Source organism: Coregonus lavaretus (genome assembly GCF_964263955.1).
Source record: "Coregonus lavaretus genome assembly, chromosome: 3".
Classification (NCBI taxonomy): domain Eukaryota; kingdom Metazoa; phylum Chordata; class Actinopteri; order Salmoniformes; family Salmonidae; genus Coregonus; species Coregonus lavaretus.
Window position 1 is genome coordinate 54,802,770 of NC_139990.1, and position 24,044 is coordinate 54,826,813.

The window sequence follows — 24,044 nt, forward strand, 5'->3', positions numbered from 1 at the left end:
GCCGGCAGGGATGTAGCTCAGTTGGTAGAGCATGGCGTTTGCAATGCCAGGGTTGAAAAAAATAATGTATGCACTAACTGTAAGTTGCTCTGGATAAGAGCGTCTGCTAAATGACTAAAATGTGGTGGCCTCTGTAAATCGCCACGTGTTTGGTTTGTAGAAGGTATTACATCATATGTTTATGTGATAAAGGAATGAAGAACAAGAGTAGAGGGCTGAAAGGTGAACAAACCTAATGCACCACCAGTTATGTCTGGTCTGCTCTAGATTTACATCAAAGATTGTCATGACAATTTTGTTGTAGATTTGGATCACAATACATGGTTTTGCAGTAAAAGCCCATCTAGACAACCTATCCCAAAGTGATCCCCTATAAAGTTATATACTCTGAGTACAAACAGCATAAAACAACTACGATGTAAATGATACACAAGGGAAACGTTGCACTAAAATCATTATTTTGGTATTTTACAACATTCTGGAACTTTGAGGGTTCATGACATGGCCCCGCTAGCAATTGAATAGGATCTCTATGGCGATTCGGATCCAACCATTAATACACACAGTGTTGCGCCCCTGGCCTGAGAGGATGGAAGTTCAATATGTAGCTAGATGTAGAAGGCTAAAGTTAACTAGGTAACGTGTCCCATGAATGGAAGTTAGGCTAGTGAGCAAGCATTTTAGCCAAGTAGCCAAGGACAAAAAAAATTAAAGCTTGTATTGTATGACAGAGTGATAGACCGTTTCGTCAACATGAAAGAGAAGAGGATTGCATTGTCATTTCTCTACAAGTAAGGTGAGTCAACATGTTTGTCTACTTGCACGAATGTGCAACGCATACACACGTAGAAATCAGAACAATGGACAGCCACATCATATTCTTCCCCAGTGATTTTACCCACACCTGACAGCAATGTCTTTATGTCAGGACTTACTATACACTTGTGTTTACTCTATTTAAATATGTACATTTTGCAGTATTAAAATGAGATTTTACACACTGGCAATTTGTTTTGCCTCATTTGTTTGAGTTGGAATTTCCCACCCAACTCCACTTTGCACATGGAAGTCAGGCTTTCCTCTTGACCATATGACTACAGTACCCAGAATATTAATATATCAGATATGTTACATAGACAGACCATGAGAGGGAGCAAGGGGTGGTGAATGAAAATACCAGCCACTGTTGTCAGGGAGAAATCCAACCCAGTCTATTTGGAATGAATGGCAGTAGAGGCAAAGGTGATGCATGTCCTGCTTTGACTTATGCAGGAAAATAAAAGTAAGGCATGTGATGTATCAGAAACTGTGTAAAATAATTATTGTTAACCTTCAATATTGTCATATAATTAGAAATACTGTAATGAGGGAAAAAAGTATTTGGTACCCTGCTGATTTTGTACGTTTGCCCACTGACAAAGAAATGATCAGTCTATAATTTTAATGGTAGGTTTATTTGAACAGTGAGAGACAGAATAACAACAACAAAAATCCAGAACAACGCATGTAAAAAAAAATATGAATTGATTTTTACATTTTAATGAGGGAAATAAGTATTTGACCCCTCTGCAAAACATGACTTAGTACTTGGTGGCAAAACACTTGTTGGCAATCACAGAGGTCAGACGTTTCTTGTGGTTGGCCACCAGGTTTGCACACATCTCAGGAGGGATTTTGTCCCACTCCTCTTTGCAGATCTTCTCCAAGTCATTAAGCTTTCGAGCCTGACGTTTGGCAACTCGAACCTTCACCTCCCTCCACAGATTTTCTATGGGATTAAGGTCTGGAGACTGGCTAGGCCACTCCAGGACCTTAATGTGCTTCTTCTTGAGGCACTCCTTTGTTGCCTTGGCCGTGTGTTTTGGGTCATTGTCATGCTGGATTACCCATCCACGACCCATTTTCAATGCCCTGGCTGAGGGAAGGAGGTTCTCACCCAAGATTTGACGGTACATGGCCCCGTCCATCGTCCCTTTGATGCGGTGAAGTTGTCCTGTCCCCTTAGCAGAAAAACACCCCAAAAGCATAATGTTTCCACCTCCATGTTTGACGGTGGGGATGGTGTTCTTGGGGTCATAGGCAGCATTCCTCCTCCTCCAAACACGGCGAGTTGAGTTGATGCCAAAGAGCTCCATTTTGGTCTCATCTGACCACAACAATTTCACCCAGTTCTCCTCTGAATCATTCAGATGTTCATTGGCAAACTTCAGAAGGGCATGTATATGTGCTTTCTTGAGCAGAGGGACCTTGCGGGCGCTGCAGGATTTCAGTCCTTCACGGCGTAGTGTATTACCAATTGTTTTATTGGTGACTATGGTCCCAGCTGCCTTGAGATCATTGACAAGATCCTCCCGTGTAGTTCTGGGCTGATTCCTCACCGTTCTCATGATCATTGCAACTCCACAAGGTGAGATCTTGCACGGAGCCCCAGGCCGAGGGAGATTGACAGTTCTTTTGTGTTTCTTCCATTTGCAAATAATTGCTCCAACTGTTGTCACCTTCTCACCAAGCTGCTTGGCGATGGTCTTGTAGCCCATTCCAGCCTTGTGTAGGTCTACAATCTTGTCCCTGACATCCTTGGAGAGCTCTTTGGTCTTGACCATGGTGGAGAGTTTGGAATCTGATTGATTGCTTCTGTGGACAGGTGTCTTTTATACAGGTAACAAACTGAGATTAGGAGCACTCCCTTTAAGTGTGTGCTCCTAATCTCAGCTCGTTACCTGTATAAAAGACACCTGGGAGCCAGAAATCTTTCTGATTGAGAGGGGGTCAAATACTTATTTCCCTTTTTCTGGATTTATTTGTTGTTATTCTATCTCTCACTGTTCAAATAAACCTACCATTAAAATTATAGACTGATCATTTCTTTGTCAGTGGGCAAACGTACAAAATCAGCAGGGGATCAAATACTTTTTTCCCTCACTGTATTTGCTTTTATTTTTTTTACTTAACACTTTTTAAATTTAATTTTTATATTTAAAAATGCATTGTTGGTTAAGGGCTTGTAAGTAAGCATTTGACTGTAATGTCTACACCTATTGTATTCGGTGCGTGTGGCAAATACAATTAGATTTGATTTGATTTGAGCCCGGAAAATAAAAATATATGTAGGTGAATGGTGTGTATAGACAGTATGGACAGTATGTGAATAGAAAAGTTGTGTACAGCAGGAGTTATATAGTATGAGCCATGACTAGCATACACCCAGCGAACAGGAAAATTCCCAGAACATTAGCTTAGATTCCCATTAAGTTCTAGTTAGGGTTTTATCTAACAATCCACCCTTTGACTAAATATTACACACATACCCCTAAAACATACATGGTTATAAAATGAAACACACACATATCGAAGCATATACGTTGATTTATATATGAAATTAATCAGCAGTACATAACACACTACAAAAAATGTAATTGTCTGACATTCTATCCATTTTTTCTCTTCCAATCATAACACTTCTGGTTAGGATTTTCGTTACGATCTTCATTAAAAAGATAATACACTAGACATAAAAAATAGTCTCATTCAATTGAGGTTCCTCAGGATTTAAATCTTCCGCATCATTCACCAAAGCAGGAGGATATACAGTGGGGAGAACAAGTATTTGATACACTGCCGATTTTGCAGGTTTTCCTACTTACAAAGCATGTAGAGGTCTGTAATTTTTATCATAGGTACACTTCAACTGTGAGAGACGGAATCTAAAACAAAAATCCAGAAAATCACATTGTATGATTTTTAAGTAATTAATTTGCATTTTATTGCATGACATAAGTATTTGATCACCTACCAACCAGAAAGAATTCCGGCTCTCACAGACCTGTTAGATTTTCTTTAAGAAGCCCTCCTGTTCTCCACTCATTACCTGTATTAACTGCACCTGTTTGAGCTCGTTACCTGTATAAAAGACACCTGTCCACACACTCAATCAAACAGACTCCAACCTCTCCACAATGGCCAAGACCAGAGAGCTGTGTAAGGACATCAGGGATACAATTGTAGACATGCACAAGGCTGGGATGGGCTACAGGACAATAGGCAAGCAGCTTGGTGAGAAGGCAACAACTGTTGGCGCAATTATTAGAAAATGGAAGAAGTTCAAGATGACGGTCAATCACCCTCGGTCTGGGGCTCCATGCAAGATCTCACCTCGTGGGGCATCAATGATCATGAGGAAGGTGAGGGATCAGCCCAGAACTACACGGCAGGACCTGGTCAATGACCTGAAGAGAGCTGGGACCACAGTCTCAAAGAAAACCATTAGTAACACACTACGCCGTCATGGATTAAAATCCTGCAGCGCACGTACGGTCCCCCTGCTCAAGCCAGCGCATGTCCAGGCCCGTCTGAAGTTTGCCAATGACCATCTGGATGATCCAGAGGAGGAATGGGAGAAGGTCATGTGGTCTGATGAGACAACAATAGAGCTTTTTGGTCTAAACTCCACTTGCCGTGTTTGGAGGAAGAAGAAGGATGAGTACAACCCCAAGAACACCATCCCAACCGTGAAGCATGGAGGTGGAAACATCATTCCTTCGGGATGCTTTTCTGCAAAGGGGACAGGACGACTGCACCGTATTGAGGGGAGGATGGTTGGGGCCATGTATTGCGAGATCTTGGCCAACAACCTCCTTCCCTCAGTAAGAGCATTGAAGATGCGTCGTGGCTGGGTCTTCCAGCATGAGAATGACCCGAAACACCCAGCCAGGGCAACTAAGGAGTGGCTCCGTAAGAAGCATCTCAAGGTCCTGGAGTGGCCTAGCCAGTCTCCAGACCTGAACCCAATAGAAAATCTTTGGAGGGAGCTGAAAGTCCGTATTGCCCAGCGACAGCCTCGAAACCTGAAGGATCTGGAGAAGGTCTGTATGGAGGAGTAGGCCAAATTCCCTGCTGCAGTGTGTGCAGACCTGGTCAAGACCTACAGGAAATGTATGATCTCTGTAATTGCAAACAAAGGTTTCTGTACCAAATATTAAGTTCTGCTTTTCTGATGTATCAAATACTTATGTCATGCAATAAAATGCAAATTAATTACTTAAAAATCATACAATGTGATTTTCTGGATTTTTGATCGGCAGTGTATCAAATACTTGTTCTCCCCACTGTAGGTCGTCATCCCATCGGTCTGAGTTTGGGACGGGTCCACACCTCACCATCTTCAGGTATACTGCCTTTTCCAAAGACCTTAACACAAGACCTCGCACACACGGGATTAAACAGCATCCATATAACACCAAACTGAACATTCCCACCAGAACTGCCCCCACCACTGTTGCCACATATTATCAAACCAACCAGTTAAAGAGTTCTCAGCCAGTTCCTTTGCCAGGAGGGCCTTAGTCACTGACCAGTCAGGTGCTGTATTATTGGGGATGAAAGTACAGCACATAATGTTAGGCCTACTGCTGCTAGGTAGCTCTCTCTCTGCTCTCCCCCTCCCCTCTGTCTGTCCTTGATTGCAGGAGTGAAGTCTGGTGTGCGGGAGTCAGGGTTCCAGCTGCAGCTCATTCACCATAATCACCTCAGCCTTTAAGACCCGGTCAAACTTTCCACTCATCGTCAGATCATAGTCAAGACGACCATGTTAGTCTCGCTGCCGACGCAACCTGTTTATTTTCGCTCTTTGTGTTTTTGGCCTGTTCTATTTACTTTTCTCCTGTGCCACAGATTATGGGAACCTGACTTCTGCCTCCGCTTCACTCCTGCCACCACCATCCTGCTCCCCACTACCGGACCTCCCTTTTGGACTCACCACGGACACTAGGACATTACGGTACCACACCTGCCCTGACCTGGATCTGTTACCCTCCCTGTAACCTGGACTTGCTCTTTCCCTATTATTGGAAACCTGGACTTTTTGAACATTGTAAATAAACCTGTTAAACCTTCTCTGGCTTGGTGTACTTGTCTGCATTTGGGTTCTAATCCAGTTAAATCATGACAGTATGATCTGACCAACATGAACCCAGCAGACAGTAGCTCGGATACCACCCCAGAGTGCACTCAAATTCGGACTGCTATAGCCAATCAGGACATTTTACTTGGCCAACATGATACCCTGTTTAAGACTATTGCTGAGAACAGTCAGGTGCTGTTTAATCAGGTTCAATTACTCACCAATCAGGTGTCTGTCCTTACTACCCACGTTAATAATGCAACCCTCGGGCATGTCATACAACCTGCCCCTTCTCCTGCTCCACCTGTTTTTCCTGGCCCTCCAGCCCAGATCAGAGAGCCTTTTGTTCCTGCTCCAGAGCGCTATGATGGGAACCTGTGGTGAATTTTTGACTCAATGCTCGTTAGTGTTTGAACAACAGCCCCTCACCTACGCCTCAGAAAGAGCCCGTATTGCCTACCTTATCAACTCTACTAGCGGTTCCGCTCGTGCCTGGGGATCCGCGGTCTGGGAGAGTCAGTCGGACATTTGCAACGCTTACGTGGCCTTCTCCACTGAGATGAGGAAGGTTTTTGACCACCCCGTACGGGGCAAGGAGGCTGCGAAACGGTTGTTGTCTCTTCGGCAGGGGGTTCGCAGTGTGGCGGAGATGGCAGTGGAGTTTCGGACGTTAGCGGCAGTGAGCGGTTGGAATGACGAGGCATTACAAGGAGTGTTCATCAATGCTTTGTCTGAGACTTTAAAAGATGAGTTGGTGTCATATGATGTATCGCCTACGCTGGATAATCTTATTTCACTCACAATCAGGTTGGATAATCGGATTCGGGAGCGCCGCCGGGAGAGGAGTGTTAGTTCCAAGCAACTGGTCTGTCGTCAACAAACTCCTTCCCGCATCTTCCCTACGGAGAAAGCCGAGTCTTCCCGAGTCGATACGAGGAGCACTGAACCCGAAGCCATGGAGGTGGGTCGTGCACGGTTGTCCTCAGAGGAGCGTGCACGTCGTATTCAGGCTCGGGTCTGCCTGTATTGTGGAGAAGCTGGTCATTTCGTTCCTTCCTGCCCAGTTCGTCCGGGAAAAGGGCCGGCTCATCATTATTGGGAGAAGTTTTGGTGAGCCGAGCAGCGGATTCTTCCTCTTCTCCCCGCATTCTGCTCCAGGCATCCCTCCAGTGGCAGTCCCAGAATTTCTCGGTTAGTGCGCTTGTTGACTCTGGTGCCGATGAAAGCTTTTTGGATCGAGAGTTGGCTCAACAAATGGAGTTAGAGACTGTTCCTATGGACTGTCCGCTGCAGGCTAAGGGTCTAAATGGACAATTGTTGACCCGTATTACTCATCAGACTGTTCCTGTTTGTCTCAGAGTGTCGGGTAATCATCAGGAGAACATTCAATTCCATATAATTGACTGCCCACAGACCCCCCTGGTCCTTGGTGTCCCCTGGCTCATAAGACACAATCCACACATTGATTGGGTGACCGGTAGAATTGTTTCATGGAGCACATTTTGTCATGTGAATTGTTTGTGTTCTGCTCAGACCCCTGCCAGCACTGTGCCTCAACCTCCACTGGAGTCCATGGATCTTTCTGCTGTCCCTGACGTGTATCATGACCTGGCATCCGTTTTCTGCAAACACAGAGCTACTTCTCTTCCTCCTCACCGGCCTTACGACTGCGCCATTGACCTCCAGCCAGGAGCCCCTCTCCCCAGCAGTCGCCTGTACAATCTCTCCCGCCCGGAGACGGAGGCTATGGAGAACTACATTCGGGACTCCTTGGCGGCAGGTATTATTCGTCCTTCCTCGTCACCTGTAGGAGCGGGATTCTTTTTTGTTGCTAAGAAGGATAAGACCCTCAGACCCTGTATTGATTTCCGTGGACTTAACAACATCACCATTAAGAACAAATATTCTCTGCCTTTAATTAACTCTGCTTTTCCCCTCCTTCATGGTGCAACTATCTTCACTAAACTGGATCTACGAAATGCGTATCACCTGGTGCGCATTCGTAAAGGTGATGAATGGAAGACTGCCTTCAACACACCTTTGGGACATTTTGAGTACCTGGTTATGCCTTTTGGGTTGTCCAATGCCCCTGCCGTTTTTCAGGCACTAGTCAATGATGTCCTTCGGGACATGTTGAATCGGTTTGTTTTTGTCTATCTGGATGATATCCTGATTTTTTCAGAGTCCTCCCAGGAACACGAACTGCATGTGCGCCAGGTGTTGCAAAGGTTGTTGGAGAACAAACTGTTTGTGAAGATGGAGAAATGTGAATTTAATGTGTCTGAGACCTCTTTTTTGGGTTACATAATAGCTCAGGGGGAGTTGCGGATGGACCCAGCTAAGATCTCTGCTGTCACGGACTGGCCAGCCCCCTCCACCCGCAAACAACTTCAACGATTCCTGGGGTTTGCGAACTTCTACAGGAGGTTCATCAAGGACTACAGCCGCATTGCGGCGCCACTCACCGCTCTCACCTCCATCGCACGACCGTTCGCTTGGAATGAAGGGGCAGAAGCAGCGTTTGAAGAACTGAAACATCGCTTCGCCTCGGCTCCCATTCTGATGCAGCCGGACCCCGACCGCCAGTTTGTCGTGGAGGTGGATGCATCCGACACTGGGGTAGGTGCGGTGTTGTCACAACGTTCACCGGAAGATAACAAACTGCATCCCTGTGCTTTCCTTTCACGGAAACTTTCTCAGGCAGAGAGGAATTATGATGTTGGCAATCGTGAACTGCTCGCCGTGAAGCTGGCTCTCGAAGAGTGGCGGCAATGGCTGGATGGGGCGGAACAACCCTTCATCGTTTGGACGGATCATAAGAATCTGGCATACATCCAGTCAGCGAAGCAGCTCAACCCCCGTCAAGCCAGGTGGGCACTATTTTTTGGTAGATTCAATTTTACTCTGTCTTACCGTCCTGGGTCACGCAACGTCAAACCTGACGCCCTGTCTCGTGTTTTTTCTGCTGTTGATACTGGTAGTAACCCTGAACCCATCTTGCCTCCTACCTGTAGTATTGCGGCCATTACATGTGACATCGAAGGGATTGTTAGACAGGCTCAACATCATCAAGCTGACCCTGGGAGCGGTCCTCCTAACCGGTTATTTGTCCCTGAGTCTGTTCGCTCCCAGGTACTTCAGTGGGCTCACTCGTCTCCCCTTACCTGTCACCCTGGAGTTACTCGAACCCTTGACTTTGTGCGACGGAAGTTCTGGTGGCCCAGGATGGAGGCGGACACTCGAGCCTTCATTGCTGCTTGTACGGTATGTGCACGTAGTAAGAACTCCACCCAGGCCAGCGCTGGTCATCTAAGACCTCTGCCAAAACCCAGCCGGCCCTGGTCCCACATTGCCTTGGATTTTGTCACTGGACTTCCCCCCTCGTCTGGAAAGACTGTCATTCTTACTGTTATTGATCGTTTTTCTAAGTTTGCTCATTTTTTGGCCCTACCTAAACTGCCCACTGCCAGAGAAACGGCTGATATTTTGGTTGAACATGTGTTCCGCTCTCATGGACTACCCACGGATATTGTCTCTGACAGGGGTCCCCAGTTTGTCTCCCAGGTTTGGAAGGCTTTCTGTAAAGCTTTGGGCATTACATCCAGCCTGTCCTCTGGATATCACCCCCAGACCAACGGGCAAGCCGAGAGAGCGAACCAGGAGATGGAGACCGCTCTCCGCTGTGTCACAGGGTCTAACCCTGGGTCGTGGAGCTCCATGCTCCCCTGGGTGGAATATGCTCATAACACCTTGACTAACGCTTCCTCTGGTTTGTCTCCCTTTCTGTGTGCTCTGGGTTATCAACCTCCTCTGTTCCCTTCTCAAGAGAGGGAACTGGCGGTACCCTCGGTGCAGTCCCACATGCGCCGCTGCTTCAAGGTCTGGAGGAAGGCCAGGGTAGCTCTGTCCCGAGCTTCGGCGTACATGCAGAGGCAAGCCAACCGTCACCGGTCCCAGGCTCCCGGTTACTCTCCTGGTCAAGAGGTATGGCTTAAGTCACGTGACCTTCCGTTGAAAGTGGTGTCTAAGAAGATGGCGCCTCGTTTTATAGGACCGTTCAAGATACTGTCTATTGTTAACCCCTGCGCGGTTAAGCTACAGCTTCCTGCCTCCCTACGGGTTCATTCCACCTTTCATGTTTCCCAGATTAAGCCTGTGTCGGTTAGCCCTCTGTGCCCGCCCTCTCGTCCCCCTCCTCCGCCCAGGATCGTGGGTGGGGGTCCGGTCTACACTGTCCGGCGACTTCTGGATGTTCGCCGCCGGGGTCGTGGTTTCCAGTACCTGGTGGATTGGGAGGGTTATGGTCCTGAGGAACATTCCTGGGTGCCCAGGAGCTTCATTGTGGATCCTGCTCTGGTCCGTGAGTTTCATAGGTTACATCCTGATAAACCCTGTCGGTCGCCAGGTGGCGTCCGTAGAGGGGGGGGGGGGTACTGTTAGGCCTACTGCTGCTAGGTAGCTCTCTCTCTGCTCTCCCCCTCCCCTCTGTCTGTCCTTGATTGCAGGAGTGAAGTCTGGTGTGCGGGAGTCAGGGTTCCAGCTGCAGCTCATTCACCATAATCACCTCAGCCTTTAAGACCCGGTCAAACTTTCCACTCATTGTCAGATCATAGTCAAGACGACCATGTTAGTCTCGCTGCCGACACAACCTGTTTATTTTCGCTCTTTGTGTTTTTGGCCTGTTCTATTTACTTTTCTCCTGTGCCACAGATTATGGGAACCTGACTTCTGCCTCCGCTTCACTCCTGCCACCACCATCCTGCTCCCCACTACCGGACCTCCCTTTTGGACTCACCACGGACACTAGGACATTACGGTACCACACCTGCCCTGACCTTGATCTGTTACCCTCCCTGTAACCTGGACTTGCTCTTTCCCTATTATTGGAAACCTGGACTTTTTGAACATTGTAAATAAACCTGTTAAACCTTCTCTGGCTTGGTGTACTTGTCTGCATTTGGGTTCTAATCCAGTTAAATCATGACACATAGATCCAAACAAAACACAAACCCCGCCCCGTTCAGCCAAAAGCATATCTAAAGCTATCCTATTCTGCCATGCCATTAAACTAGTTGCCGCTGTCTGCTCAGCCAATCCCTTTATTGCATCACGAGTGTGATTAATAAACCTCTGTTGGTTATAGTAGATGTAGTTTATCCAATCCACATTCTTATTAATTGTTGACCACCAGAAAATACTTGATTCAAAACCAAAATCTGATTCCTAGCTTTGAATTATTCTGGAATCCCTCGAGGTACTCCTATCCCATCGATATACACCCTCTCATCAAAGGATCCTGGGAGGAGGTCTCGCCTTCTACGTGACAACCCACCAGTTTTTGACATGTTGGATCGTTTGATGAGAGTGAAAGGCATTACCAGCTGGGCCAACGCACAGGTTCCGGTCCAATTCGCATGTAGATTAGGCCATAATCTGTTACCACCACACAACCACCAGATGTCAGCACGGGCCTGATTTTGGTTCCTAAAATCCTCTGGCTGCAACAAAGAGGAGAGATTGGTCATGGTCTCTTTAGTTGTGACATTCTCGGTGTGGGAGCAGGAGCTAAGATGCCCTACCCCGTATCCTATCTTGTCAATCCTAGAAAAACAATAATAAGATTCCCCTGAGACTTCAAACTGAGGTAATCTAGGTCGGGGGGGACTTCGTTACCGGGGGACACAGATAGTGCAAGTTAATACAAGACTCCTTCACCACATTCCCAGGTGACTTTAATAATTTAACCATGCAAGATAAACCTGACGGAGAGTTAAGGCCCATCAAGGGGAATGGAGTAGTGGTCAATCTAGGTTTAGCTGTCCCACAGGCGTAACAGTCCTCTTGGGACATAGTTCTTGCTGTATACTGTATCCATTCCAACCATAGGTTCGGATCCCTATACCCAGTTTCCACCTCCACTACTTCCTTCAAATCTATAGTTTGCACTATCTTCACCACAGCCCCAGTCTCACTCACCTCAGTTGAAGGAGATATTTCACTGGTCGGGACTGTAACATCCGCTGGGTTGATCTCTACCCGGAAAGCCACTAATCACAGCATTTGCGGTCAAATCCAATATACCACAAACCCTCATCAGTAGCCTTTACCTGTTTTAGCGTGATTCTGACTTTCAGACAGTACTTAGCCTTGTATGGGTCGCACTGCCATCCCTGGTAATTCCCTACTTTCACGATACTCCACCTGTTCTTGTACTGTGTATGGAGATTCACATATCCCCACCGCTCGGTATGAGCAACTACATGATCCCAGGATGTACATGGTGACATATGTACCTACCGTCCCTTACAATATTACCAGCCAGTAGTCCCCAACTCCCCAACTGATCCGCAAAGACCTCAAAGGTGATGTCCTTTCCTACAGTCACTAGTACTTCCCCTTTCCCTTCGTCAAGCTGCCTTTTCTGCCTGCTCTTGCCTTCCTCGGGCATGTCCTTACTGACTTGAGTTAGGTTAACTACTACTTCTGGCTGGTCGGCGGGTTTGAGTGTGCTAGGAGTATGGCCCCCACAATCAGACAGCTACCTACTGTCAGAATACCTGTGAATCTCCACCCTCGCCCTGGGAACATGTCAGACGCCAGAGGCCAACCCATTGCTTTACCTTCTATCGAACTCACACAGGGATGATCAGACAGGATAGGGGAATCTTCGTTAAGGAGCCAACCCCCGAGCCCTAGTGGTGATCAGTTCTTTCTCCTAACTCTGTATTTGTTCGTCAGGTGTAGCTGAGTTTACCTTTTTGCAGTGTGTGACATGCACCCAGGTGGATCTTTCGGCCATTCTTACAGCGAAGGCCGTCACCAACAGGATCTGATATGGACCTTCCCAACGGGGCTGCTTCCAGTCTTCTTTAAGGATTGGATCCACACCCAGTCACCTGGTTGGATAGAGTGGTTTACCTTCTCCTTTAGTTCTCCTGTTTGACATATGTGTTTGGTTAATGAACAGTCTCCTCATATGTTCTGCTAGAGTGTCTTCTACTTATATGTCTGCCTGTTCTAGTCTTCCTAGCTCGGGCATTCTATATGGTCTTCCAAAAACCTTTTCAAAGGGGGATAGCCCTCTTTATCTGGAGTTATCCTAATCGTCATTAACACTATCGGTAGACATTGTATCCAATTTCTCCCTGTACTCATGTGCGTTTTTCTCAGGGGTAATTTAATCGAAGAATTAGTGCGTTCAATCAAACCAGCTGATTCCGGATGATATGAACAATGTTTCGTCATATTAATATGTAACTTCTGTCCTATATTATCTATTACCTGATTGGCGAAATGGGAACCATTGTCGGAGCATATAGTTTCCGGCAATCCGAATCTAGGTATTATTTCTTGGCATAAAGCCTTCGCTACTGTTAGTGCATCAGCAGAGGAGGTTGGAAAGGCTTCTACCCATTTAGTATACTTGTCTATTATGGTCAAACACCATTTCTTTCCCTCAATTCTTGTAAGTTCTATGAAGTCCATTACCAAATGCTGGAATGGATATCTTGCCTTAGGATATTCCCCTTTTGGTGCTCTCTGTCTCCCTTGATGATTACTTTGTGCACATATAACACACCTTGAACAAAACATTTTAAAGTAATTTGTTATCCCATAGGCTACAAAGTGTTTTCTAATTATTTCTACCATCCCTCCGGTTGATACATGGCTTAGCCCATGTATCAAAATTGCTGCATATCTAAACAGAGATGTTGGTAATATAGGTAATTTATCTTGATACCAAATCCCCTCCTTATTAACTGCTCCTAGCTTTTCCCATTTAGTAACTTCTTTCATTGAGGCTCTTAACTGACTTTCTCTCAGTAAGTCTGTGTCAATACTCACTTCCTCTTTCAGATGTAGCTGAGTAGTTTGGGGTTTACTGCCTGCCTTCTTCGCTTCCTCATCTGCCTTCCGGTTACCATTGCTAATACTGTCTTTCCCTTTAGTATGAGCGTCACACTTGCAAATAGCTATCTTGTCTGGTAAGAGAACAGCGTCTAACAAATTTAAAATCAATTGAGCATGTGTTATAGGTTTGCCAGAAGTAGTTACCATTCCCCTATTTCTCCATTGTGCAGCAAATACGTGGACTGTATTTGCTGCACAATGGAAACCAGTTTTCCTTTACCTAAATGACATGTACGAGTGAGAGCCACTATTTATGCCTGCTGTGCAGAATAATTTCTAGGTAAAGATTCAGCTTCTAGAACGTCTGTCTCTGTTACAACCGCATATCCTGTGGCATTAGTGCCATCAGGGTTTTTTATGGACGAGCCATCTACAAACATAGTTATCTCTCCATCGGGCAAGGCTATGTCTGTTACGTCAGGTCTTGGCAACACAAGCTTCTCAGTTTCGGTTACACAATCATGTGGGCTCCCATCTGTTGCAATGGGAACCAGAGTAGAGGGATTGAGAGTTGTGCATCGTTCTATGGTCAAATTGGGCATATTTAACAAAATGATCATACAAGATAAGTGTCTAGCTGGTGACATATAGGCCATTTTATGCTCTAATAATAAGATGGACACTGCGTGTGGTACTTTTAGCGTTAAGTCATGGTAAAGTACTACCGAGGCCGAATCCTCCACTGCTTGGGCAGCTGCTACCACAGATTGTAAACATAAAGGCATGGCTTGAGCCACTTCATCCAATCTGGAGGAGTAATATGCAATGGGATAATTTTTTCCCCCATGTTTTTGTGTAAGAACTGATGTCATAAACCCCTGTCTACAATCTACAGTTTGTGTAAAAGGGCGGTCATATCTAGGGAAGGCTAGAACTGTATTTGATGTTAATAGTTTCTTTATGTTAGCAAACTGTACCTCAGCCTCCTCTGTCCACTCTATCTTATCCTTAGCAGCCATTGCTTTCCCATAGATCAGTCCACTTAGCTTCCCCGTATGTAATGCAAAGTGTGGCACCCAAGCCCTGCAGTAGTTAATCATACCTAGAAAATTCATCATTTGTTTCTTGTTAATAGGTTTTGGAGCTTCTAAAATAGCCACCTTCCTAGAGGCATTCAAAGTCCTTCCCTCTTGAGTTAGTGTATGTCCTAAATAGATGACTTCCTCCTGCCACAGTTGTAACTTTTTCTTACTGACTTTGTGACCCTGCTCTGCCAAGAACCGCAAGAGTGCTATGGTATCAGCCCTGCAACCTTCCTGGGTGGGGTTTGCAACTAATATGTCTTCCACATATACCAAAATGTGGCTGCCCTCCTGAGGATCAAACTGGCCTAAATTCTGGGTTATTGCCTGACTAAATATCATGGGACTCTCCGAAAATCCTTGGGGAAGACGCAAATATTTCCATTTCTGACCTTGAAAGGTAAAGCCGAACCAGCCTTGACTATCTGGGTGTACCGGTGTGCTAAAAAATGCATTAGCTAGATCTATCACTGTAAAATAAGCATTCTCAGGTTTCAATTGGTTCAACAAAGTATGTGGGTCAGGCACACAAGGTGCCCTTGGAATTATACTATTGTTTACCCCTTGCAAATCCATCACCATTCTCCAATCTGTACTTGGAGCTGCTTTCTTAACTGGGAACAGGGGAGAATGACAAAATGCCTCATCTCCTGGAACGATTATCCCTCCTTTCCTTAACTGTTCAAAAGTTGGAGTAATACCTTTTATTGCTTCTGGTTTCATAGGGTATTGCTTCTGATATGGCCTATGATTAGATTTGGGTATCACCTGTACTGGAATTACCCCTTTTATTAATCCTATGTCTGCTGGACCCTGGGACCACAAATGCTCTGGAACTTATTTTAAGTCTGACTCCTGTTGCTCTGTCAACAGGTATTCCTCTCCTCAGTATCTGCTATTCTCATCCAAATGTACTCAGGGAATTGAATTGGCTCTCCAATTCAATTTCCGACGATACCTATCTGTGGATGGGCTGTGTTGATCTCCACTCACAATATTGACCTAATCAGTGATCCTCTTACCCTTGGATACCCACTGGCCCATGTCTTTCCAGTCTTCTGCTGGCTCCTTTGCTAGGGACACATGTGGGCTCCATCTCTCCCTGAACAGTCTCTGACTTTGGGGCCCTAGTTCCACTTCCACTGCTGCGTGGGTGTTGTCATAGTGAAACCATTTCAAGGCTACGGTTCTTTCTGTGGTTTTAAATAATGCTTGCTCATAGATTGCATCTGGACCTGGGTGTTGGTTATACCAGAGAGTACAGTGTAGGTCATCGGGGGACATTTTAGTGGGGCCTGGTACCACATCATCAGCAAGTTCCATCAAAGTTTGGGGAATATCAGTTATTCCCCCCTTAACAAGTCTTGACTATACCAATAACATGGTTCCCCTTCCCCACAGACCACCATATTGTCTCTGACTATGTGTGCTTTCATTCCCCTCTCAGTGGGAGTGACGGCCACATTCAGTTTAGTCATTACATCACGTCCTAGTAAATTTACCGGACACAGCTTAGATATCAGGACGGGTATGGTTGCCTCTCCTCCTGATTGGTCATGTTTTAGGGTTATTGGGGCTGATAACCTTTCAATAAATTGATGACCAGAGGCAGATCGCACTATGATTTTCTCCCCATCAAGCCTCACTCCCTCTGGTTTGTCTGCTGCACAGATTGCTGTCCTGCAAGCCCCTGTATCACATAGGAATTAAATGTTCTTACCCATTACTGTCAATGTCAAATAAGGTTTCTGTTCCTGTTGAAGTGCTAAGTCAATAGTAGCCAATTCAAACACCTCACAATTTGGATCAATGGGTTCCTTAGTCTCCCCTCCCTATAATCTACTCTTCCTCCCTCAAGGGCTAGTCACGCCTCATCTTCCTCCTCCTCATGCTCAAAGCTGGGGAATAGATGTCTGTTAGGCTTCTCTCTTTTTTCTTTCTTTCCTTTTCCTTTAGGTTTGCATTGAAAAGAGTTTTGGCCTGTCTTACCACAGTATCTACATGGGGCAACTCTCTTGCGAAATGCCCTCCTTTGTTACAATTGAAGCACTGACCTCCCCCGCTGTAGCCTTCACTTTTCCCTGTGTACTACCTTTACCCGCTATTTCCCCAAGAGTGGCCATTAGGTACTCTGCTCCTTTCTGCTCTTTCTTGGCTCTGTCCTGTCTGTTATTCTGCTCATGATGGATTGCATATCGTTTAACCTCAGCTAGCGATACCACTACCCAACCCACCAAGGTCTTTTTAATGGTTCTGCTTATCTCTGGTCTCATTCCACTGAGGAATGCTATCTTTAATTGCTGATGGTAGGGCGTATCATTCCCCAGTGCCTGGTCTGGCTCGGGTATGCCACTGTTTGCATTGAACACATCCCTAAGCCTCTCTAAGTATTGGCTGACAGACTCACTATCCTCTTGTTTACACTCATGTACTTTAGAGAAGTCTGCGTGACGATGGTAATGTTCTCTGAGGCTATTACACAATTCATTTATTTTCCCAACATAGTCTCCTTGATTAGCCCATGGCAAAAGTGCCCCCTGGGCATCCCCTGGAACCCACTGGCCTCTAACGGCAGCCCAATCCTTTCCTACCATTTGTCTCACTGCTCTCTCAATCTCCCCTGTGTTCAACTTGAAACTTGCTGCCAAGCCTTCCAGATCCCTTCTAAACCCTTCTATTCCTGGTTTGGGGTGAGTCATTCCTTCTACCGCTCGGGCCATGTCCCTCTGTGTCCATGGCCTGTATACATCTAAGGTGGCTGGGGCTCCATTATTTCCTGCCAATGGATTAGGTAAGGCTATCATTGGGTACTGCCCCCCCCCCCCCCCACTTCCTAATTTTCTGACTCATACTGACTCACTCCTGAGCTCAACTCTGTGTCCTCCTGTTCCTGTCTCCTGACTGGACTTTTGTTGTGGGGTTTGAGTCTGCTCAGGGACATGGGTCTTCCACCCTTCTGTCCCTTAACCCCCTTTTCCCTTATTACTGTAGTCCCTTTCTTAGCCTTCTCTTTTCTCTTTAATTTCAGCAGTTCCAAATGGGTTTGATGCTGTTGTTCCAAAAATTTCCTTAGAACCTCAACTGTACTATCTTCCTTTGCCTTATCATCATCACCCCCCCCCCCCCCCCCCCGTGCTCCCTCAGCTCCCCCTTGGTTCTGGTAAGGGGGTGGAAACTCCAAAACGGTAGCCTGCTGTGGCACCCTTCCCCTCACCACCACCACCTCATCGTCTGGATTTTCCCTCCAGGCCTGATCTGCCAGGGAGGTGTATAGTCTTGATCTAGACCTTTCTACAGGGGGAGCTGTGGGTTCTGTCTTAGACCTCTCTCTCTCTCTTACTGCTTCTTTCTCCTTTACTTCCTTTTTCTGTCTCTCACCCTCTTCTCTCCTCTGTGCTTCGGAGAGCCACACCTTGGCTGTATCTAGCCCTTCCACTCGCTCTCTCTCTACTCTCCCTTTACACACATTATGCATCTGTTTAAGCATGGATTCGAGTTTATCTGCGTCCAGACGTCCCTCAAAACCATACCTCTCCCTCCACCTGATTTCTTCTATCCCTGGACCCCATACATCATGGATCTTAAAAAATGGAAAGGGTGGAGGGTGCCACTCTCCTCTCCCCCGATGTGTTCAAGAGAAAAATGCATTCTGAATTTCTAACATTTCAAAATGCAATTATGGGAAAAACACAGCTTTGGAAGCTTCATCCCTTTTTTCTTGTCAAGGAGAGGAGGGTCTCAGCTTTCTGTAGGTATAATTTTTCTCAATTTTCAATATTCAGCTCAAGAGCAACTATTTGTCACGAGTGTCAGTGTAATGCGGTGGATCGAAGTCAGGCGCAGGACACAGAACTCATTAAAACGTTCTTTACTCAATACGTAAAGAAACCAATACAAAATACCTCCACACAGGGAGGAACAAACCCGCTCACCAACGACACACGAAACAAAAAACAAACACGCACAAAGCACAATGGGAGCCACCGGGTTAAATAGGGAAGGAGTAATCACATAATGGGAAACAGGTGTGTAACAATCAGACAACAGGTAGAACATAGAAACATAGAACATAGATCGGCAGTAGCTAGTATTCCGGTGACGACGAACGCCGAAGCCTAACCGAGCAAGGAGGAGGGGCAGCCTCGGCAGAATCCGTGACACTATTGTTCAAAAAAATTGAATTGATAAGGCTTTGAGATATGGAGTGGCTCGTGTGCAAAATGTGCACTGGCAGTTACAAGGACATACGCCTATAGGCCTCATGGACAGTAGCCCACAACTGCAAAGTTTTTTAGGACATTACATTCACTGTTGGATAAATACATAGCTAGCAGTGGGTATTATATTCAGATATGCACAAAGATGTCGGCATATTCTCTGAAGAGCCTAAAATAAATCTGATCATTCTGGATCCTATTTTAACAGGTGGCACATAAACATTTTAATCATGCATTCCCTGGATATGTTGGATGAAATAGCTTGCTTTTTGAAACATGAACTACTGTCTCAGGTATCTTACTTGGCACTGGAAAATGTTTGTCTTGAGCACTGCCACTAATGTAAAGTAACTGTCTATTTTCTATTACAGAATAGCTAAATGTATCACAATATCACATTTTGTCCATATCACCCAGCTCTAGCACTTCCCCAAAATATAATTTATCATAATTTATCTCTGATCTATCGTTATCGCAAAAATTTGGTCAATTTATCCTGATATAGATTTTTGTCCATATTGCCCAGCTTTAAGTTATAGTCTAATTGTCAACCCAAAGTTGATCACAATGTGTCTTTTGATTGTCTACACCCATCTAAAAATGTGGGCACAATCAGAATGTGGACAAGATCAGGACAAAGGATGCAAGTTAGAACTAGGTATAAATGGGGTTTATGAGTGCTGATCTATAATCACTTTTGCTTTTCAGATCATAAAAAAATTGACAGAGGGGACCATATCAAGCTTGTAAAATTATGAATTATATGGTGTGCGTTTTTTCTTTAAGAAGTTACTAGTACACAGCATATGAGAATGGGAACATTTTAATAACTCAGAAAATGTGTTCTGTGTCCTGATTGACCATATTAGATTGAAAATCCCCATGCACTACCACAGCTATCCACTGGTGGCGCAGAGGATTAATGATTTTGCTGCAGAGTTGAAGATTGCAGGTTCAATCACACATTCTTTAACCATGTTTGTTTGTTTTAAACTGTGAAATTGAGGCTCAGATATAATCTAATAAGTGAGGGGAAGGCTTTATATCCAGTCAGAAATGCCGAATTTAGAATAACTGTAAAAAATAAAACATTGTGTAAAAATTGACTGTTCAACTTTAAAAAAAACACACTTGATATCATTTCTCATTTTAGACGCTTGATATGGTCCCCCCTGTCATATTGTTCGTGATCTGAAAAGCAAAAGTGGTCCTAGATCAGCACTCATAGTCTTGGATACTTTGTAAATATGGGCCCAGAAGTACACAGAATATAAAGAGGATGGGTGAAGTGATGTTGAATAACCCAGTTACCAGTATTTCTCTGTGTTAGTTATGTCTAAAAAGGCTAAAAAGGAAGCATGGAATTCCTGATTGACCATACAGCCATGGCTATATACTGAATATCATGTTATTTTGGAGATATCCTAGTAACATTTCATAACGTTACATTTAGAGCTGTGGTTTGTCTTCATATAACGTTACAATCGGAATGATAGAAATACATTTTGGAACATCGTCTGTAAGTTTCACAATAACGTTATCATGACTGTGGGGATCTATTTTCTCATAACTGGATGTGATGACTACCTTGGAAGGAATGCATTGATGATTAAGCATGAAGGGTTTGTACTGTACTGATATAAATTGTTTCACCTAACAAGCTGTGATTAATGTGAGGAGCTGTTTTAGGGAGTAGGGGGAGATAGGAACTTGTGTCTCACAATACCCGAACACTGCCTCTTTGTTGTCTGTAAACCATCATACTCAAGGATGTGTACTGCAAAAGTGCTGACTTTCTGGATAAGTTGCAAAACAACTAGACACCTGGCAACAGGGGAGCGCCAAGAGGCTGGGACCAGCCTGAGCGCCAGCGATAGGTTGAGTAAGTCTAAACCACGCTCAACCTCTACCCTGATAGGCCCAGCAGGGAGCGGGAACTATCACTGTCAGGGTATTTAAATAACAGCCTGTAACAATGGATCAGTTCTCTGTCTGCCCTGCGTGGTATTTCAGTGAGCCCGTATACGAACCATCATACTTATCATACATACATTTTGCATATAATAAATTTAGCTTGGATTGAATATCTCTTGATTATGTTTTCTCTTATTCCAATACCAGATTTGAATTACGCAATTTCTAACATGACTTATGTGGGAACTAAAATAACTTTGAGGTCACGTCCTGGAACGTAATTTTGTTAGCTGGGTAGATCGCTAGCTAGCTGCGTTTTACACAGATAGCTAGCTAGCTAGATAATGAATTAAACTGCAATTATCATAAACCATTATTATCTAGCTAGCTATGTTAGCTAAATATCTGTCAGATATAAAACAAGCAGGATCGTGGCATGTGTCAGAAACAATGCATGCTGGCTAAATAGCTCACATTAGCTAGATCACATTAGCTACATAGCATGCTAGGTAGCTAATGCCTACAAATCAGAGGTGAAGCCTACTTTCTGAATTGAGCAATAGTCGATATAAATAGAATTAATAGGGTTATCATTTGGCTAGGAAGCTACCTAGGCTAATCACAATTTTTTAAGCAGTTTGACTGCAATCAGCCCTCAAGAGTCACACGCATCAAGCTAAACTAGCAGCTAACTACAGTCAAATAAGGAGTAACATTATGTTGTCATGATGGAATAAGTCGAGGTAGCAATTGTTATTGAGATGAGACCTGGTGCCATAATATAAATAGATTAGTTATAAATTCACATGAAATTGTAATTTGTCATAGCCATTATCACAAACTGGTATGCATATTCTGTCTCAGCTCTATTGTTGTCATTTACATACATTAATCATGAAGCAGGTACACTGATATATAAATCCTAAATACAGGTACCATTTTATTTAGTTAATCTCTGCAGGTTTGTAATCTGATGTATTAGAGCCTGGTGGAGATAGATGCAACCACTCTTAGGCAGGACACATCCAGGTTGAGACTTGCTACCAACAGGAACATGGAGCACTCTGTCTCAGTAAGACTTATTATTTTTTCCTTTACATTGCATAATACCATTTCAAGAGCTAATACTCCACTCATATAAGGAGTGGAGAAGCTCTAGGCACCATACACCTGTCTACTCCTGGAGTAACTCCCTGTCAGATAAAGTGTGATTAGAGGGTTAGGCAGAAGGCCCTGGGCCAGTGGGAGGTCAGGGATGAGGACTCTCTCTCTTTCAAGGACATGCTACCTCTATTTGTCTCTCTCCAGATGCTACAAAGACAGCATATTCCAAGGACCTCCAGTGCCTTTCACCAAATACCTGCAATCTCTTAAGAGTACAGAGAAGTAAGCTCCACTCATAATAGTATACTTGATGCACTATGTAAACCTCCTTCGCTATGGCAGTCTGCCTTTGTGATGATGACATAGCATATTATCCAGGGCCAATGGTTGGATTTACTGTACTCACTCCAAAACTCATGCTCTCTCCTCCCTGAAAAGGTCTCCCAGACTTTAAGAAAAATTAACATGTGTCCACCCCCCTATCCCCAGGTGAGTCTACTGGGCTATGAAACTCTAGAGCAGCACATCAAAAAACCTCCACCCTGTTGTCAGCTTCCCGCAGACCGTTCACTGAGGAAGGATGGTTTTATCAAGGTTTTCAATGGCCACTTTTTGGGGATGACCAAATGCAATAAAGTTTTGTTTAAAGAACTCATTTTCATTTTTTTTATTTTAAGGTTACAAAACAATAACTTTTTCATAGCATGTTTGTCATATTGGTCTTCAAGTTTACTAACTTCTGTGGTAACTTAAACATCAAGACAAATACACTCAGAGCTTATGATTCAACAGGTCTAAAATACAATAAATGCATGTCTCATGTCCAGTGTGAAAACATTTTTATCCATGTACAGTACAAGTTAAAAGTTTGGACACACCTACTCATTCAAGGGTTTTTCTTAAATCTTTACTATTTTCCACATTGTAGAATAATAGTGAAGACATCAAAACTATGAAATAACGCATATGGAATCATCTAGTAAGCAAAAAAGTGATAAACAAATATATGTTATAATTGAGATTCTACAAATAGCCACCCTTTGCCTTGATGACAGCTTTGCACACTCTTGGGATTCTCTCAACCAGCTTCACTTGGAATGCTTTTCCAACAGTCTTGAAGGAGTTCCCACATATGCTGAGCACTTGTTGGCTACTTTTCCTTCACTCTGCAGTCCGACTCATTCCAAACCATCTCAACTGGGTGGAGGTCGGGGGACTGTGGAGGCCAGGTCATCTGATACAGCACTCCATCACTCTCCTTCTTGGTAGAATAGCCATTACACAGCCTGGAGGTGTGTTGGGTCATTGTCCTGTTGAAAAACAAATGATAGTCCCACTAAGCCCAAACCAGATGGGATGGCGTATCGCTGCAGAATGCTGTGGTAGCCATGCTGGTTAAGTGTGCCTTGAATTCTAAATAAATCACAGAGTGTCACCAGCAAATCACCCCCACACCATAACACCTCCTCCTCCATGCTTTACGGTGGGAACTACACATGCAGAGATAATTCGTTCACCCACACCGCATCTCACAAAGACACGGCGGTTGGAACCAAAACATTTTACAAATTTCCACCGGTCAAATGTCCATTGCTCGTGTTTCTTGGCCAAGCAGGTCTCTTCTTCTTATTAGTGTGCTTTAGTAGTGGTTTCTTTGCAGCAATTCGACCATGAAGGCCTGATTCACAAAATCCCTCTGAACAGTTGATGTTGAGATGTGTCTGTGACTTGAACTCTGTGAAGCATTTATTTGGGCTGCAATTTCTGAGGCTGGTAACTCTAATGAACTTATCCTCTGCAGCAGAGGTAACTCTGGGTCTTCCATTCCTGTGGCGGTCCTCATGAGAGCCAGTTTCATCATAGCGCCTGATGGTTTTTGCGACTGCACTTGAAGAAACGTTCAAAGTTCTTGAATTTTTCCGCATTGACTGACCTTCATGTCTTAAAGTAACGATTGACTGTCGTTTCTCTTTGCTT